The 19,654-nt window shown below is 43.9% G+C and overlaps 1 protein-coding gene across 2 annotated transcripts in view; it reads right to left on the bottom strand.

The window, feature by feature from the left end:
- Positions 1-19,654, bottom strand: part of LOC138265662 (kyphoscoliosis peptidase-like) — a 361,876-nt gene that overhangs the window by 3,642 nt on the left and 338,580 nt on the right. The gene's annotated exons all lie outside the window — the stretch shown is intronic.

The raw sequence follows: 19,654 nt of genomic DNA, 5'->3' as shown, positions 1-19,654 counted from the left end.
TTTTACACTAACAGAAATGTTTCATATGGGTAAAGGGATGGATGTTTGAGCCTGGTGTAGTTTAAGTTGAAACAAATATAATTTCTAACAAAAGTGTGAATTTAACACATCCACTACCTTCTTAATATCTCGAACAGCTAGAAATAAAAACAAAAGTTGAATACAACGAAAACAAGTAAAAAACAGTTAATATTTAGCCTTACGTGTTAAGTTACAGAACAGCACATTGCAACAAATAATAAATATAGTAAGTTGTTGGGCTGACACAGTCATATTTGTGTAGATTCTGTAATGAGAGACATTTATTTGCTCATTGACTAAACAAAACACGCAAAATCTAGATTTGCTTTGTGACATGATAAAAGTGAGCATCTTTAGTCATAGGTAAACTAGATTGTTTTATATGTTTCTAGGCCGGACTTCTCTGGATGGTTTTTGAGTACGTACCTCCGGTCCGTGAACCCAACCCACAAACTACATTTTGTAGTACGTAAGGCAGTACTACAGGAGTACTACTCACATATCCCAAAATGCAATTGACAAGCCTCGGGATGAAAACCTCCGGATCTCCTATGTTTCTGTGCGGGGATACCCACCAGGGTGGCAGAGATCTCCACACACATAGGAATATGTTTTAGAAGTAAATGTGGGATGGAAAAGGGACAGTGGTGGGAAAATGGGGTCTATTTACTAAAAACTGGGAAAAGTTTAGGTACATTTATGACAGGGTTTAGTGAGGGATAAGGAAAGGCAAACACACCTACAATCTATCTGCTCACGAACCTCACTTCTAAGTTACTGCAACCCTAAACGTGTCCAAACAGGGTCCTATGTACTGCAGTCCAGCCTTGGTGTAGGTCAAGCACCACTCATAGCCAACCACTGCTACTGCAACACACTACCTTACAACATAGTGGAGACAAGGAAATAAAATAAAAATCATGTTAAGTAAATTAAATTGATTCCTTGTTTACACAAATCTATGAATATACTTTTAAAGGTAGAAAACATACATACTTATTGATTAATAATGTCAGTATATAATTATTGATTAATTGTAATAATAAACGTAAAACTTTTATTTTAAAAAGCAACATTTAACTAAATGTACTTAATATAAAAATAAAAATGTTTGCAACGGTGGGTATTATTTTAAATTTTGTTGGAAATGTATTCACATTAAAATTTCAAATGAATGTACTATTTATTGCCCATTCAAATCAATGAGTTAGTGTGTTGTAACATTTTGATCGGAGAGAGACTTCTAACCCTAGATTCTTTGGCAGGACCCGAGGCTTCGGATTATGCCATCTCTTTCTTTACTATAAAATACAACAGCCAATCAAAACTGTACAACATCAAAACTACATTTCTCATCAACAACAGTAGTCCATACATTGACCAATCCCATGGCAGTCCCTCTATATATATATCCCTGCCAACACTGCCTGTCCTCTTTCTTTGCTGCTCGCAGCCTCATTTAAGTGGACATTTCATTACACTAATTAAAGCGTGTATTTACCATATATATTTATTCTTGTTGTCAGCGTGGAGTGGGAACGAGGATAAACGTGTAAGGGTTTAACCCTTTCCTAGTGATGCTAGTCCGAGAGTATTGCGTGCACGTGAACCACTTCCGTCACTCTCCTGGTGTCGGATCGGCCTGCATGAGCGTGTGGACCGCACATTTGTTTCTCATTTTTTCCTCGGCAGCCCTCAGAACACTCCCTCCTGGTGTCTTTTTTTTTTTTTTCTTGAATAGAAGCAATTAAACTCTCCTCACTTAGTCGGCCTTTTAGTGTCCTCAATTCAGGCAATATTGCTGGGCCCCTTGCATTATCGGGCCTTTCAGTGTCTCAAGATCTTGCATCTTCGCAGAGGTCTAGTGTACTCAGAGAAGATTGTGTTATCGAATGAAGCTCAAGCAGAGATAACATGGTGGTTGAATCATGTGGATACGTGGAATGACAAGGCCATTTTTGCACCCTCACCGGAGTTGGTGATAGAATCAGATGCCAGCCGGTGGGGTTGGGGTGCATGTTGCAGATCAGTAGAGACAGGAGGTTGCTGGTCGACGGAATCAATTGCCTTGAGCTTCTAGTGGGGGCTTTTGGGATTTGGTCATTGTTGCCCGCAAAGCGACCTATTGCATACTGCTTTGTATGGACAACATCTCAGCGGTCCGTTATATTAATCGGCTAGAGGGCACCAGGTCCCGAGTACTAGCAGAGATTGCCAAGTAGTTGTTGAGCTTCTGCCTTCAACATCAAATAGAAGTGACAGAATATATTCCAACATGTTCCAATACAATAGCAGATTGGAACTCCCGATTTCTGAAGGAATGGCAGCAATTGGATCCTGGATTGCAAAGTGTTTCTCAGTCTCAATTAGCAGTAGGGTCTTTGTCTGATCGACCTCTTTGCATCTTGCCTGAACTCGCAACTCCTGCTATTCTATAGCTGGAGACCAGATGCTCTAGCGGCAGGATCGTATACATTTCTGCAGACATGGCCGGACAATCTTATTTATGCCTTTCCTCCTTTTGCTTAGATTCAGAGAGTACCCTCTCAGGTACGGAGAAGGTCGGCAGAATTGGTCATGGTGACCCCTTTTTGAAGGGCTCAGCCTTGGTTTCCAGTGGCAATGTCCTTGACATATGCCCTACTTGTTCAGCTCCAGTTTTTATCCATCTCTTCTCTTGGATCCGTCGGGCCTGCCGCATCCATTGGTAATAGCCAGACACTTGTCCCTCATGGCTTGGAGCCTTTCTGGCGACGTTGGCAAATGCCTCGAGTTTTGGAGGACGCTATGTTTTCCTTGTCCTAATCCTGGGCCTCTTCCACTCATAGGAGATATGAGTCTACATGGAAGAGATGCACTGGTTGGTGTGGAGAACCGTATGTTGGTCCCTTGGGGCAAGCATTAACATGATTGTTAATTTTCTTTTCGAACTGGCGTCACAAGGATTAGCATACAGAACTATTAATAATTTCAGATCCGTGATTTCGGCAGGTCATATGCATTCGGAGAGCAAACCGGTAGGAGAACACCCTTTGGTATGAAAGCTTTGTAGAGGTATAAGAATGAATCACCTCCAGAACCCAGATATTCAGATTCATGGGATGTAGATGTTGTTTTACGTTTCTTATGGGCATGGCCTTGTAATGAGGACATGTCTCGTAAGCAGTTATCAGAAAAGCTTACCCTTCTTTTATGCCTCATATCCTGCAGGCGTGTGTCTGATGTCCAAGCTCTGGATTTACCAGTATTTACTCATTCGGGAGTCTCTTTTACTATTTCTAGATGTACCAAAATGGCTTCACATTGCATTTCTTACCCAGCAAAATTATGTGTGGTACAATGCTTGAAAACTTGTGAAGCTGGGATTGATATTACTAAATTTGGTGCACATTCTGTTCGGGGGCCATGGCATTGAAAGCTTTTTGCATAGGCTCTTGTTTAGAAGACATCATGGCTGCAGCAGAGTGTTCTTCAGATTCTACCTTTAAGATATTTTATGATAAGCCTATTGTCAATGTGGCTTCAGCAGTGGTTAATCAGCTTTAAACTAGCATAATACGAAGACTCCGGTCTTGCAAAAGAATAACACATTTTCTATCTGGCATGTAAATAACGTTCAATTCTATTAAGAACACGGATGCAAGGGAAATGTACTTTTGATGTTGTAAAGTTTTGATTGGCTGCTGTGTTTTACAGTAAAGAAAGAGATAGCATAATCCTCACCTCAGTGTCCTTAATAGAATTGAATATTCTTGATGGGACAGCTAGAAAATGTTTTATTCTTCGCCATGTGAATTTCACCAGGCTGGAATTGGAAACTTTCATAGCAATTCCCTTGTGCAATGGAAGGTGGTACTATGAAGCTCTAAGTTAGGCGCATCCCACTACGGACATGACATCAGGTCTATCATGATACATATAAAGTACACTGTTCCAGTGAAGAGAGAAAAAAATCACAAGGAAATACTTTTTTCAGAAGCAATAGCCCTCACACATCCAAAATGATGTCAAGCTTCATCATTGGGCATGCTCCTCATCAGACTGGCACTGCAATGCCTGACGGGCACACCTAAAGGGGGGCTCTTAGCCAGAGATCTTTTTCCCAATGCAGCTGGACCTTGGGCAAGCATAACTTATAGGCAGAGATAGAATAGGAGAGCAAAAGAGATGGAATAAAATTGGCTCTAAACCAAATAAGTCAACGTCAAATTTATTTGATCAGAAGTGGGCTTAGGCCAAGATTAAAAAAGTGAAGAGAGTGCTGAAAGAGGTAATGCTCATATGCGCTCCCAAATCCGGCAAAACAAAAACGAAGGGAGCATGACATTATCCTACCTCCTCTAATGCTGGGTCGACATGTTTCTCAAATTAATCAGGATCCTAAGCTCTGGTCACTTCAACCAACTGCGTGTCTGGCTATTCTAATCAAAAGGTCGCCCATCCCAAGGTATGATAACAGCTGCCTAGGGATACACATGCCCACAAACAGGTGCACATTTTCGCATGTCGCCTGTCGAAAAGCCGGGGACCTACCCCGGACCGCGTTCCTGAAAGTGTCTATTATGTCTGAACCACTACCAGACACTGACATCAGCTCCTTTCTTTCTGCCCCTGCTGACATGTATCCAGAGCTACACGAATTCTGTCATTCTAGGCAAGGATTTTTCCCTCAAACCTTCTCAACATGTGCAGCCAAGGTCACCCCCTAAAACTACAGGGTTTAAACTTTGCTATGACTATCACTGACAGATGTCGGTGACAGACACCCGCAATGTCTGTTTATGCTCCCTCAGTAGCAGGTATGGGTCAGAGTCATGACTGTGCGGTGCAAAAATGAGTAAGAATGCATCTGTGAGGCTAAACTTTCCATCACTGAACACTAGAGGTCCAAAAAGCGCTCCCAATCACTCGAAGGTGCTGTAGTCCCAGTTAATGTTGAGGGCAGGGACACACTCCAGAGGACATTCCCATGGCCAATCATCATTGAAGTCACAGAGTTCAGGTAATTCAAGAAAGTCCCACAAGAAGCATTAAAAATCAAGGCATGGGTCTCCTTTTTCCTGCCGCTCCCATGACTCAGAGTTGCGCGTCTCCTTAGGCATCTCTAGGCTACAGACTTGTTTCCACTGCCTAGGACCTCCAGATGCTACACTTACGTCAGAGCCACCCTGAACGGACAGTGACACTTCATCAGCATTAGCAGCTGGAGGTTGCCATGGGCCATTTCTTTTGTGCAGTGCGGGCTCTCTTTGGAGTGCCTTCGGGCCCCACGGATCCATGGGTAGCCGTCATTTTGTCTACCATCAGCTGATCCACCCTCAACATCAACTGCACCCCTTGACCTCGTCTTGAGGCTTCAGTTCACCCGAATTTATGTACCATTCAATCAACGGTCCTATGTTCAACATCACCAGCACATATATTGGCACCGATCCTGTCATCACCAGCTCCAGGAGAGGAGCTGATTGTATTGATGGATTAAGGCACCTATACCAACTGCCCAGACATAGACAACATGCTCAATCTGAAACCCCTTTAATTTCTCCTTGGTGGCACATGATCACGTGCTTGGAGGTCAAGTCACCTTTCCCCTCCCCGGTTGGAAGAGCATCAGATCGATGGGTGCTCGAAATCGTGGAACAAGGATGGTCCCTACCCTTCTGCTTCTGGACATGCCACACATGCCACAACACTCCACCGAGACCTCTTGTCCTTAATCCACAGAGAAGTTCAGGCTATCATGGCCAAGGAAGCATTAGAGAGTGTGCTGGCATCAGAGAACGGGACCGGCTGTTACTTTCATTATTTCCTGGTGCTGAAGAAGGATTGAGGACTTCATCCTATCTTAGATCTTCACTCTATGAACCCTTTTTTTCAGGAGGACAAGTTCAAAATGCTCACTCTAGTCTAAGTTCTATCTGCCTTGGATCCAGGCAATTGGATAGGAAGGCTACACATGAAGGATGCATATTTTAATCTTCTCGTCCTTCAGTTCTGCAGACATCACCTGTGGTTTCCGACAGGCAAAGAGCACTTTCAGTACACCATTCCCCTCTTTGTTCTTACCAGAGCATCTCAGTGTTCACAGAGGTTATGGTGGTGGTTGCACCCCCACTGTGGAGGTTGGGAATACCAGTGTGAATGACTCATAAAGGCAGGTTCACATTAGACAGTCATAAGCCACCTCCAGACAGCTGACAGACTGACATTGCTGGGTTTTTCCATCAAAGTGTCAAATTCACATCTGACTCCTTCACAATGCCCCCCTTTCATCAGAGCCATTATGGACACAATGCTTTTCTGGGCCAACCCTCAGCCTCAAAGAGTCCAGGACATTCGGGGTATGACCTTTGTATTTCAACCCTTGACCTGGGTCTCAGGGAGAGCAGCTTTGAGGCTTTTAAGCCTCTTGGCCTTCTGTATCCTGATTGTGAACCACACTAAGTGGCAAATGTGGGTTCTGCAGACCTTTTAGAGTCCATCCTGGTGTCGAAGGAGCCAGCGAAAGACCTGAAGTGATAGCTGCATTGCAGTTGGACTAGCGCAGACCCCTTTCTCTAGTCCACACTGAATTCAAGATCTCAATGAATGCATCATTGCTGGGCAGCAGAGGTTATTTAGGAGAGGTGGAGATCACAGGACTTTGGTCACCAGCAGAGGCTCGCCTGCAAGTCAACCTGATGAAGTTGCTAGTGATTCATTTGGTACTAAAGACATTTCTTCTGACTATTGAAGGAAAATGGGTGAAAGTTCGCATGGACAACACAACCATTATGTGACACTGCAACAACCAAAGGGAGGACTGAGTTGAGGGAAATCAACTTTTTTTCATTTGCAGGATTAAATAAAGTGGCATGTCTCTGTGTTTGTAATTTTTATGGCCGTAACTTCTTATCAAATTGTATAGGTAGGTCTTTTTGTTTAAGGTCCAGATCTGGCCTTGCTTAGGAATAGGAACTCCCTCCGGCCGATTGTCTTCTTAGTGGCATTAAGGTAATGGTCGTTTGTATAAGTAGGCTTGTCCACATCCAATCTTGATTCTGCAAGATCACTTGTGCATATAGATTCTTTGGTGTTATGCAAAGCTTGGAATTTGGAACCCTTTTCCAACACATAGATGGTGTTGTCTTGGATTTGTCTTCTCCCTTAGGTTGCCTGCACTTTTTTACTTTCCTACTGTGAATTCTTTTTAGCATCTTGTGTGGGCTTGCTAACACATCTTTTTCATGTCTTCTACTGTCCTTCTTGTTACCCACAACTTGTACGGTTCATATTAGCGCGGTGGTATCCATGGGATCTGGGTCTGGCTGTCTATGATGTAAGGGTAAAAGGTGAAGGCTCTGAAATACCACCTGCTTGCTTTGCTTGTTTAATCAGTTGCTTGGCATTGTAGTATCATGCTCCAAAACATTTAGGAGAGTGAGTGTTCAGTGGATAATGATGTTATGGAGAAAGTCACAAGCTTTTCAAAAGGTCCTATGGTCATGCCATATATCTTATAGCTGTGTAACTTGCCATTATCTCCTCTGATTTTGAGGGACCCCCTTGCAATGGCAGATAACACACAGTAAGAGACAGACGTAGGGTCAAAGCAGTTAACATGCCACATAATTCTATTCTCTATCTTAGGTGCAGCATCTAAGGTAGATCAAGCCACCTCTATTTCTTATCCTTCTACATTGACTCCTCTCCTCAGCTGTCAGTTATACCTTTCCTGTCCCATGCATCACCATTATTACATTCAGGTGTGGCTCACCAAGTGTGTCTTCTGGGTGCTGCACCACAAGCTGTATGGCTGTGGGGTGCTGTTCAAGCACTGCCTCGATCTTTTTATTCTTGTAGAACTTTTGCATTTTCTGTATTTTCTGCTGTCAGAACCTCATTAAGAGGGTCATGGAGCAAAAACAGGGGCTACTGGGCCTAACTGCGGGGTTATGGCCTTTTGCTTCTAATGTTTCTGGGCCTGACCTACAATCGATCCTGAGTAACAGGGCAAAGTAATACTCCTTCTGCACTTGACTCTCACTGGTAAGTGGATTGAATCATCCATGGTGCTTCCAGGCTAGTGTTTAGACAGTGATTATTGTTGGTTATTGGGATTTGTCAAGTTTTCTCAAAGAAACTGCTTAAGCATTTTCCTACTCAGGATTATGCTTTAAGCAAGGCCAATAAATCTTTTCACCCAGCATAAGGGTGGGGAGACATAAGGCATCACAATTTCACAAATCAATCAATTCAGAATGACTGTGTTACCCATTTGGCCGCAAAAGCAAAACTCCACTCTGAAATAAGGTTAACGGGTTTTATTACAAACACAGACTTAAAGTCATGAAGACAATTCTCAAAACAAAATTGTAAAGGTACAGAATCACCAAGGATTGACCAAGGCAACAGGAAAGTTCAAACAAACTAACATAAAAAAACTAAGCATTCAATGGAAGCAATACAAAACATCAGAAAAATAACCTGATGTACAGACAACAAGCACAGTTCAGTTCTTTTAAGCAATAAGGCAGTTCAAAGTCATCTAACCTTAGCTAGCTAGGTAAGGGGCAAAAGGTGACTAACCAAGACTGGCAAAAAGTAGGTAACAGGAAAAGCATCAGCATGTCAGAATCTCAGTCAAGAGTCTTCTTCTTGGGGACAGGGAAAGCATTCTAAGTCTAAGCAAAGCATTTTAAAGAAGGGGTAAGGAAAACAAGGGCTGTACCTCTCAGAGTCCAGGGGATCCAGAAAGAAGTGAAAAGTAGGGAAGACTGACCAAGGTCCAATTGGGGAGCAGAATTTTAAAGTTCATAGTGCAAAATGAATCCCATCCATTACTCCACATGACGCAGAAGGTGTATTGTCCAATGAAAGTCAGTCATGCTCGTCCTTCAGTTCTGCAGACATCATCTGTGGTTTCCGACAGGCAAAGAGCACTTTCAGTACACCATTCCCCCGTTTGCTCTTACCAGAGCATCTCAGTGTTCACAGAGGTTATGGTGGTGGTCGCACCCCCACTGTGGAGGTTGGGAATACCAGTGTGAATGGCTCATAAAGGCAGGTTCACATTAGACAGTCATAAGCCACCTCCAGACAGACTGACATTGCTGGGTTTTTCCATCAAAGTGTCAAATTCACATCTGACTCCTTCACAATGCCCCCCTTCATCAGAGCCATTATGGACACAATGCTTTTCTGGGCCAACCCTCAGCCTCAAAGAGTCCAGGACATTCGGGGTATGACCTTTGTATTTCAACCCTTGACCTGGGTCTCAGGGAGAGCAGCTTTGAGGCTTTTAAGCCTCTTGGCCTTCTGTATCCTGATTGTGGACCACACTAAGTGGCAAATGTGGGTTCTGCAGACCTTTTAGAGTCCATCCTGGTGTCGAAGGAGCCAGCGAAAGACCTGAAGTGATAGCTGCATTGCAGTTGGACTAGCGCAGACCCCTTTCTCTAGTCCACACTGAATTCAAGATCTCAATGAATGCATCATTGCTGGGCAGCAGAGGTTATTTAGGAGAGGTGGAGATCACAGGACTTTGGTCACCAGCAGAGGCTCGCCTGCAAGTCAACCTGATGAAGTTGCTAGTGATTCATTTGGTACTAAAGACATTTCTTCTGACTATTGAAGGAAAATGGGTGAAAGTTCTCATGGACAACACAACCATTATGTGACACTGCAACAACCAAAGGGAGGACTGAGTTGAGGGAAATCAACTTTTTTTCATTTGCAGGATTAAATAAAGTGGCATGTCTCTGTGTTTGTAATTTTTATGGCCGTAACTTCTTATCAAATTGTATAAGTAGGTCTTTTTGTTTAAGGTCCAGATCTGGCCTTGCTTAGGAATAGGAACTCCCTCCGGCCGATTGTCTTCTTAGTGGCATTAAGGTAATGGTCGTTTGTATAAGTAGGCTTGTCCACATCCAATCTTGATTCTGCAAGATCACTTGTGCATATAGATTCTTTGGTGTTATGCAAAGCGTGGAATTTGGAACCCTTTTCCAACACATAGATGGTGTTGTCTTGGATTTGTCTTCTCCCTTAGGTTGCCTGCACTTTTTTACTTTCCTACTGTGAATTCTTTTTAGCATCTTGTGTGGGCTTGCTAACACATCTTTTTCATGTCTTCTACTGTCCTTCTTGTTACCCACAACTTGTACGGTTCATATTAGCCCTGTGGTATCCATGGGATCTGGGTCTGGCTGTCTATGATGTAAGGGTAAAAGGTGAAGGCTCTGAAATACCACCTGCTTGCTTTGCTTGTTTAATCAGTTGCTTGGCATTGTAGTATCATGCTCCAAAACATTTAGGAGAGTGAGTGTTCAGTGGATAATGATGTTATGGAGAAAGTCACAAGCATTTCAAAAGGTCCTATGGTCATGCCATATATCTTATAGCTGTGTAACTTGCCATTATCTCCTCTGATTTTGAGGGACCCCCTTGCAATGGCAGATAACACACAGTAAGAGACAGACGTAGGGTCAAAGCAGTTAACATGCCACATTTTCTATTCTCTATCTTAGGTGCAACATCTAAGGTAGATCAAGCCACCTCTATTTCTTATCCTTCTACATTGACTCCTCTCCTCAGCTGTCAGTTATACCTTTCCTGTCCCATGCATCACTATTATTACATTCAGGTGTGGCTCACCAAGTGTGCCTTCTGGGTGCTGCACCACAAGCTGTATGGCTGTGGGGTGCTGTTCAAGCACTGCCTCGATCTTTTTATTCTTGTAGAACTTTTGCATTTTCTGTATTTTCTGCTTTCAGAACCTCATTAAGAGGGTCATGGAGCAAAAACAGGGGCTACTGGGCCTAACTGCGGGGTTATGGCCTTTTGCTTCTAATGTTTCTGGGCCTGACCTACAATCGATCCTGAGTAACAGGGCAAAGTAATACTCCTTCTGCACTTGACTCTCACTGGTAAGTGGATTGAATCATCCATGGTGCTTCCAGGCTAGTGTTTAGCCAGTGATTATTGTTGGTTATTGGGATTTGTCAAGTTTTCTCAAAGAAACTGCTTAAGCATTTTCCTACTCAGGATTATGCTTTAAACAAGGCCAATAAATCTTTTCACCCAGCATAAGGGTGGGGAGACATAAGGCATCACAATTTCACAAATCAATCAATTCAGAATGACTGTGTTACCCATTTGGCCGCAAAAGCAAAACTCCACTCTGAAATAAGGTTAACGGGTTTTATTACAAACACAGACTTAAAGTCATGAAGACAATTCTCAAAACAAAATTATAAAGGTACAGAATCACCAAGGATTGACCAAGGCAACAGGAAAGTTCAAACAAACTAACATAAAAAAACTAAGCATTCAATGAAAGCAATACAAAACATCTGAAAAATAACCTGATGTACAGACAACAAGCACAGTTCAGTTCTTTTAAGCAAAAAGGCAGTTCAAAGTCATCTAACCTTAGCTAGCTAGGTAAGGGGCAAAAGGTGACTAACCAAGACTGGCAAAAAGTAGGTAACAGGAAAAGCATCAGCATGTCAGAATCTCAGTCAAGAGTCTTCTTCTTGGGGACAGGGAAAGCATTCTAAGTCTAATCAAAGCATTTTAAAGAAGGGGTAAGGAAAACAAGGGCTGTACCTCTCAGAGTCCAGGGGATCCAGAAAGAAGTGAAAAGTAGGGAAGACTGACCAAGGTCCAATTGGGGAGCAGAATTTTAAAGTTCATAGTGCAAAATGAATCCCATCCATTACTCCACATGACGCAGAAGGTGTATTGTCCAATGAAAGTCAGTCATGCGACATGGATGGCAACATCAGTTAAGATTCATATTACCGACATGTAGAAAGCATCAATCTTAGCTCATCTGTGCAGGTTGAAACAAATTTATACATAGTCTGGTTTCACAGTTCCCTAATGTACTGTGCTCGAAGTTAGTTTCTCAGGCTCACTATGTGTAAAACAATGGATCATCTATTGCCAAGGTAGCATTTTCATGGAAACGAAGTCTATAAGAAAAGGTCACGTTATCACGAATGACTAAGGCCCTCACTGTGTACATGGTGGTTCAGACCGCCATGCCGGTGGTGGCAGAAAAGACTGCCACTGGCATGGCGGTCTGAACCACCATATAAACAACACAGGGTGGGCCGCCATAGGCGGTCCTCCTCCACTGCGAGGCTGCTGCCGCCAGGCAGCTAGACGGTGAAGGGAATCATTTTCCCACCAGGCAGCACTGCAAGCAGCGCTTCCTCCCGGATAATGATCCCTTCTGCAACCAGCCTTTCCCTGGCGGGTTCCCCCGCCAAGGAAAGGCTAGCCGAAGGGGTGCTCCAGGGCCCCAGCACTGCCCATCCACTTGGCATGGGCAATGCAGGGGCCCCTGTGCAGTTCCCCATCGCGCAGGTCACTGCCCGATTTACGGACAGTGATCTGCGTGACGGGTGCAGCTGCACCCGCTGCACAGAGGCATTGACGGCGGCTCCATGTGGAGCTGCCGGCAATGTCCAGGCCATGCATTCTGCTGGGCCGGCGGGCGGAAACAATGTTTCAGCTCCGCCGGCCCAGCAGAATGTTCTTTATGCGGCCGGGGTCCCAGGGGGTCTGGCGGTAAGTTAAATGACCGCCAGCATGAACACAGCGGTAAACACCGCCGTGTTCATAATGACCCCCTAAATTTTTTCTGCACGGTCATGAAACAGGGCATTGCAGGCGTCAAATAGGCTAAGTAAAATGGATCAAAACGGCACATTCAATTACGCAAAATAATTACATATAAGATTCAGAATTATAAATTCAACATTAATAATCTTTGTCATCGTTCATGTTGAAAAATAACTGTTGATACGTTCCGTGAAGTGTGGAGCAGAAATACATTCTTCAACTTTTACATGTAACATTTAAAATCTTTCTCTCTCTCGAAATCCTTTAATGTTGTACAAACTATTCACTGACGCCATGAAATATAACATAGAAATTCATTATTTGATTACACATGATATTTAAGGCTATAGCACAACAGTTTAGTCTAGTGACCTATGGTAAATGCACATCAATATGGCTTGAGTGCACCATTTTACAACACAACTATTAGTACTATGAGTTACAAAATGCATAGATTGGCACAAATATATCATCCCTGTGATGTTGTGATGTCAGGGGCAGCAATAACATTTCTGCTACATCAATACCTCCTCTGATGGAGAATCAAGCCATCACATCAAAATTCAATCCCTAATTTTCAATGGGACAGGTCAAAATCTTTGAGGTCATTTCAGGAAAGATCTTTTGGACTCCTCTAACTGCTTAATGTTACTATAGTACATGTTCCTTATATTCTCCATCTCAATTTCTTCCTTTCTCCTTCCTCTCTTCACTCTCACTTCTTTCATCTTCTTGAACAACTTATAGTCCAACTGCAACAGGGCTATTATCAATACCGGTCTCAGAATAGTACCAAGAAGTCCTTTCCCTAAGCTTTCCTTTCAAACCACTGTCCTACCTACTGATGCCTAGTGATTCCATCTGTAGGTATTTACTTTCAAACCACTTTCCTACCTACCTTCCTGCAGCTCTGTGATGGCTGTACATAGCTCACTGTGTTTGATTAGGATTGCAACTTATGAACTGCACAGTAACAAAGAATCTCTGTGACAAAAGCAGTAACTCACTGTGCTGGGCACATAAAATATTTTCTTTGCATGATACACATTCTCTGCACCAGGCATATTAACCAGCTGCCCTACCTTAGATGAGCCAAAACAGCCACTAGACAAAACTGCCATCTCTCGCCAGCACGAACATTAATCACCAGAGTTATCTTGACACTTTTATTTTTACCGTAAAGCTTCTGGTTGTACTAGGAACTTTGACGTGCTTTTACAGCTGCTGCACAAACAAAAACACCTACATGTTTCTGTCAGGCCCCAGCTGGAGAAGTACTTTTCTGTCGTCCCATGCCTGCGGACCCCCTGGGAATGTGTCACGGACCCCTGGGGTCCGAGGACCACAGGTAGGGAACCGCTTCACTGGAGGATACCCCTAAATCATTGGAAATTCCTTTCTTTATATTAGTTTGGTTATTTAGGGATTTAATTGACAGGGCAATGCCTGACAGGTTTGGGCTGTCAGAGTGGGTGGGGGAGGAGTCGTGTTGTTTGCGTTCACTGTATGTTAAATGCCTTCATGCACCGACTGCAGTTGAAAAATTTGGATTGACTCCGCTAACAGTGCTATGAGCTGCTGCTGTGAAACCACTGCCCACACTGAATACTGTCAAATAGAACTGATAGTGCCCCCCAAACTCCATTTCCACCTTCAACTGTCTCACATGGAATGTGAGAGGTCTTGGCGATCTGCATAAAAGACAACACATTCTTGCATATTGAGATACGCACAATATACATCTGGCATTGATTCAAGAGACCCACTTCGCCCATGGAGCACGGGCATCGTTTGCTACTCCCTGGGTCTCATATCACCAATTTGCCACTTACTCACTAGATACCTCCATATTGTTCCGCAGGGACATGGCATATGTGCCCCAGAACACTAGAAATGACCCAGAGGGGAGATAAACTGTGATCTGGGGCAGACTGGCACAACAATTGATCACTGCAGTCAGCTGTTACAAATCCAGTCGGCCCTTCTTTTTTTGACAATTTATAGGCTCATATAACAGATATCAGATCCACACATATATTGTAGGGAGGAGACTTCAATCCTGGACTTACCACTGCCCTAGACAAACGGTTCAACACAACCACGTCCCATAGGGCAGCTGCTAAACATAATGACAGCGTACAACCTACTGGATGGTTAGTGCTGACTCCACCCATGCAGTGGGGAGGGCACCTTTTACTCCAGTGTCCATACTAGCTTGTTAAGATTAGACTACTGGCTCATCTCCCGTGCACTTGCGATTTGGATGAGGGATATCGCCCACCTTGCCCGTACGTTCTCAGACCACTCCACAATCATATTGCGAGTCGCCCTTCCATCCGCGGTTCCACCTCTTTTTGGTTGGAGCCTCTCTCCCGCCTTCCTTCTTGCTATCCCCTTTTGAGATGAATTGCGAAGGGAAATCACAGATTTCTTTAATATTAATTGGGGAACTGTATCAAAAATGTGTACGATCTGTGAAGGTTTTAAGGTCACATTGCAGGGTATCTGTATGGCAAAGAGCGGAAGTGCACTTCGGGACATTCGTGCCATGCTGTGCTGCTTGGAGGTGGACATTAAATCCCTGGAAATTGCAATGGAGACTTCCCCCGCTGCGAACGCTGCCTTCCCGGCTCCGGTCGTCTCTCACCAACTATCAGGAGACAGGCAAGCGTGAAATCCTTTTTCAAGGCAAATATGCACGAATGCGGTCCTATGGTGAGGGACAAGCAACTGGGTCATGTCTGAGCCACCACTATTCGCTCAGTGTTCCCACTGAACTCCATCCTGGAGTTACAGGATGAATCCGGCCTCCTCCTTCGGGATACACTAATATCCTCCATGTGTTCTTCAACCTGAGGAGGCACAACTGGATGCTGACGGCTACCTAGATGATTCTGCCCATGGCTGGCTCAGTGATTCACAGCACGAGTATTTAGCAGTGGGCATTGAATATGACGAGATCTGAGAAGTTATAATGCAACCTCAGTCGGGGAAACCCAAAGACCTGACGGCCTTTCAGATGACTTTTATAAGACCTACACTGACACTCTTGTGCCTCTTCGAAAGGAGATCATTTCAGAGGCCAAACAGGGTGGAATCCTACCGCCCTCAATGAGGTAGGCTATGATTATGACACTACTTAAGTCAAACAAAGCAGCCTCCAGCTGTGAATCCTACAGACTGCTGTCATTAATAAAGTGTGATGTAAAGATCTTGGCAAAGGTCCTAGCTAATCGGTTGGGTTTCCTGATGCCTTCATAAGGAGGCTGGACCAGTAGGGATTAGTCCCTGGCAGAGCCTCCTCGCGTAATCCACAGACTTTTTTTGTGCTACAGTAGCCCATTGAACCCAACCTCTCAGCGACTGCTATCTTTTTAGATGCCACAAAGGTGTTTGACTTGCATGAGTGGAATTATTTGATGGATATATTAAGGCGCATGGGTTGCCCACCTGGGTTTGTGACCTGGGTGGCACTCCTCTACACAGATCCATCTGCAACAGTGTTGGTCAATGGCATGCGGTCAGCACCACTTCCAATCAGCCGCTGGACAAAGCAGGGGCCCTCCTTATCGCCCTTCTCTTCGCTCTTGTAATGGTGACCCTAGTCACTAAGATATGCCAGCATCACAGCACATTTGCGATCAGGACACCCAGTAGGCACATTCTTATTTCGCTCAATGCGGATGATGTCACACTTTATCTCAGACATCCGGCGATCAGTCTCAACGCAGTGCACCAGGAATTTATTAGATTTGGTCGCCTCTTTGGTAAACAAATTAATTGGGAGAAGTGATATATCTTTCCGCTGCTGGTGAACACGCACATGTTCCACTCGGGCTAAACCCTACAATGGTGCGCCTCTGGCCTAAGATACCTGTGCATTGAGGTGTCTCGAGACAGAGCTGAACTTATGAGAACGAACTATGGGAAGGCACTGAAGATTATAATTTGCAGTGTGACTCAGTGAATTTCCCTACCTCTTTCACTCGCTGGTCGCATTTCCCTTATGAAAATGGTCACTCTACCTAAGCTGCTTTATCTATTCATTAACATACCATACTCTCCGAGTAGACATTACTTTACCATGCTCAAAGCACAGTTGATCCAATTGGCAAAGGCAGGTAAACAGCAAAATGGGAGGTGCTTATCCAGCCGGTTGCTCAAGGGGGCTTTGAAGCCCCAGACTTGGAGCTTTATCATACCTGCGCACTTTGCCATCTACTGGTACCACCCCCTCCATACATGCCACACCTAGCCATCAAACAGGGATATATGAATCCAACCCCATCCTCAACTTACCTGGGACCTGGGTCGGGTCGCATTGCAGCCCCAGACTCCACTGTGGCCTGCACACAGGGGGCATGGCGTAAGCTGACCAGACAAGAGGGTAAACAGCTGCTATACTCGCCTGGCCATGCCTCTCCACAATCAGACTGTGATCCCAGTTGCATGCGAGGTGGCAGGCAGAAACCTACTGGTGAGAGCTGGTGTGGTACATGGGGAGTCTTATATGGAGACGGTCAATTTCTAGACCGAGATAAGCTCTTACCCAACTTGCAGTGTACGCCATTAGATAGCTTTATATTTATTCATCTTAAACAAGACGTCAGGACCATCACATCAGAGTTTCCCCAGGAACCACCCACCTTTAACACATTTCGCCTACTGCTCACGTTGGAAAGTCAAAGACATTTGGTATCTATATTATACCAACCTGCACAGCGTGAGCCGCCAACCTTTGGGTCCAGCGCTAGGGAGGGATGGGACCAGGAACTACAGATGCCATTGTCAGATAAACAGTGGCTGTATTGCTGCCAACAAACTGGCAGAATTGTCTCAAGCAGTAGATTACGTATCATTCACCTAATGCAGGGCAGAGCACGCCAACTTCTTAAATTTAGCATGAGACTGCCCCTTGGTACTAGCTTTCTGGGGAGAGGTTGAGGCTGCCTTGTCCTTTATGATTTCAACACCGCTTACACTCCATTAATGGCCATGTCGGGGTATACTGAGGACCTAGTCATGGGGTACCGCACATACGCTTCCCTCAGTTTATTGTCAGACAAACAATGAATCATGTGCAGGTGGGACAGGGGGTGCACACCCAAGTTCAAAGAGTGCCTACGAGATTTATTATATTATAAGGATCAGTTGGAAAACTGTTACTGCCTAACTGAAAACCCAGAGACATCTGGGGGCTACTAGAAATGTATTTGCTAAGCCATCCAGTGAGCAGTCTAACAGAAACTACATGAACATCAATTAAGGATGGGTACTGTACTTACCGCATTGTGTTGATGTATGCCCTAAGAAAATACCAGATTGCTACTGCATTATGGTCAAGTCCTGTGGGAAAAGAGGATAGGGTAGGGGCTGGTTGGAGTGAGGGGTGTTAGACTACAATGCAGCTGCAACAAACACTGGTGAGACTAAGGTACAATTGTGATGCGAAAGTGCTGATTGGCTCAATTCCATTTGACTATTGACCATTTTATACCACTGGTGCCAAATGTGTACTACTTTGATCATCAATCTGGTGCGTGCATTGTCGGATGTTCTGTTTTGCTTTATTGTAAAAAAATTATAAAGAAATACATTTTAAAATAAAATAGAACAAAAACAACATTTCTTAATATTTCAAACATTAGTTGCAAAAGTCTTCTTGATCTTCTACAAAGTTTATCAAGTTTTCTCTGGCAAATGTTTAAACAGCCTCTATTAAAAGTTCAATTGTTTCTAATAAATGCACAGCTTGTGATCACTATTAATCACTTCTGATGAGACACAGAATGAACCACATCAGCTAGTCCTTTGCAATAATCAAGCACCAAATCATTTGTGATGTTCACATGCACATTTGCAGTGTGCCCCATGATGATTTCATGTGGGGACAGGCCAGTCTTTCTGAATGGAGTAATGTGCAAACTCATCAAAACAAGAGGCAATGTGTCAGGCCATTTCAATGAGGTGGAGGCACATACATTTTGCCATTCTGGATTTCAAAGTTCTGTTAACTTGCTCCACCAATCCAGAAGCTTGAGGTCTGTAACTGCTATGCTGTCTTTGCTAAACTTGTAATGCCACACACAAAAAGTTCAAGACCTCACTGTTGAAGTGTGTACCTCATTCTCACTCTAGAGAAGCTGGAAATCCAACTCTAGCTTTGCTACTGTAAGACTATCATTTCTCCGGGTCGGGGAAGCCTCAACTCAATGCGAGAAAACGCACACAATAACCAAGAAGTATCTCCGTCCATTGCACATAGAAAGTTAAAAAAAATCAAGCTGCATCCTGTTGAATGGTCCTCTTGATCTGCCTATATGACTCAGTGTTACTGATGTACGATTAGCTACATTAATCTGCTGACATGTGACACATCAGTGACATAGGGCCTCCGCCATCAATCTGAATCTAGGGTTGAACCAAGTTTGCCTGAATGCTCTAATCATGGCATCACTACTAACATGAGCCAAACCATGGTAATGCCTAGCCGTGGGTGGTAACAAACTATTAGGCATCACTACTCATCCATCACATGAAACTCTTAAATCATCTGTTGTGGAACCTATTAAGTTTTATTGGGAATCAGGAGATAGCCTAGCCTTCTGGCTTGTAGGCCTGTGCCCCGTCACCTAGTGACTTTTAACCTACTTAGCGTGCTCTGTTTTAGCACATTCATTTAATTATTTCTTCCAAGATGCCTGCTATGTGCATAGTTTGGAAGATGTTTTGATTTCATGTTATCAGTGCCACTCTGTGACGGCATCACTATCAGCATCAAAGACATGTGCTATATGTAGGTATTCACATCATGTTCTTTCTCACTTACGTGTGACAGGAACATAATGTACTTCTGGAGGGAATTCATCATATAATTGCCGCCCCAAGCATGCCTTCTTATCTATTGTGTAGGAACATATCTGCATCAGGGCTCCTACAAGATCTGTATAAATACATCTCACGCAGACAAGGTTGACAGAGGGATTCCTACCAGATGCCATCAATGCTGTCTATGCTACAC

The sequence above is a fragment of the Pleurodeles waltl genome, chromosome 11 (genome assembly GCF_031143425.1).
Source record: "Pleurodeles waltl isolate 20211129_DDA chromosome 11, aPleWal1.hap1.20221129, whole genome shotgun sequence".
NCBI classification, from domain to species: domain Eukaryota; kingdom Metazoa; phylum Chordata; class Amphibia; order Caudata; family Salamandridae; genus Pleurodeles; species Pleurodeles waltl.
Note: the sequence above shows the minus strand (reverse complement) of the source record. Positions and strands in the feature narration are given on the sequence as shown.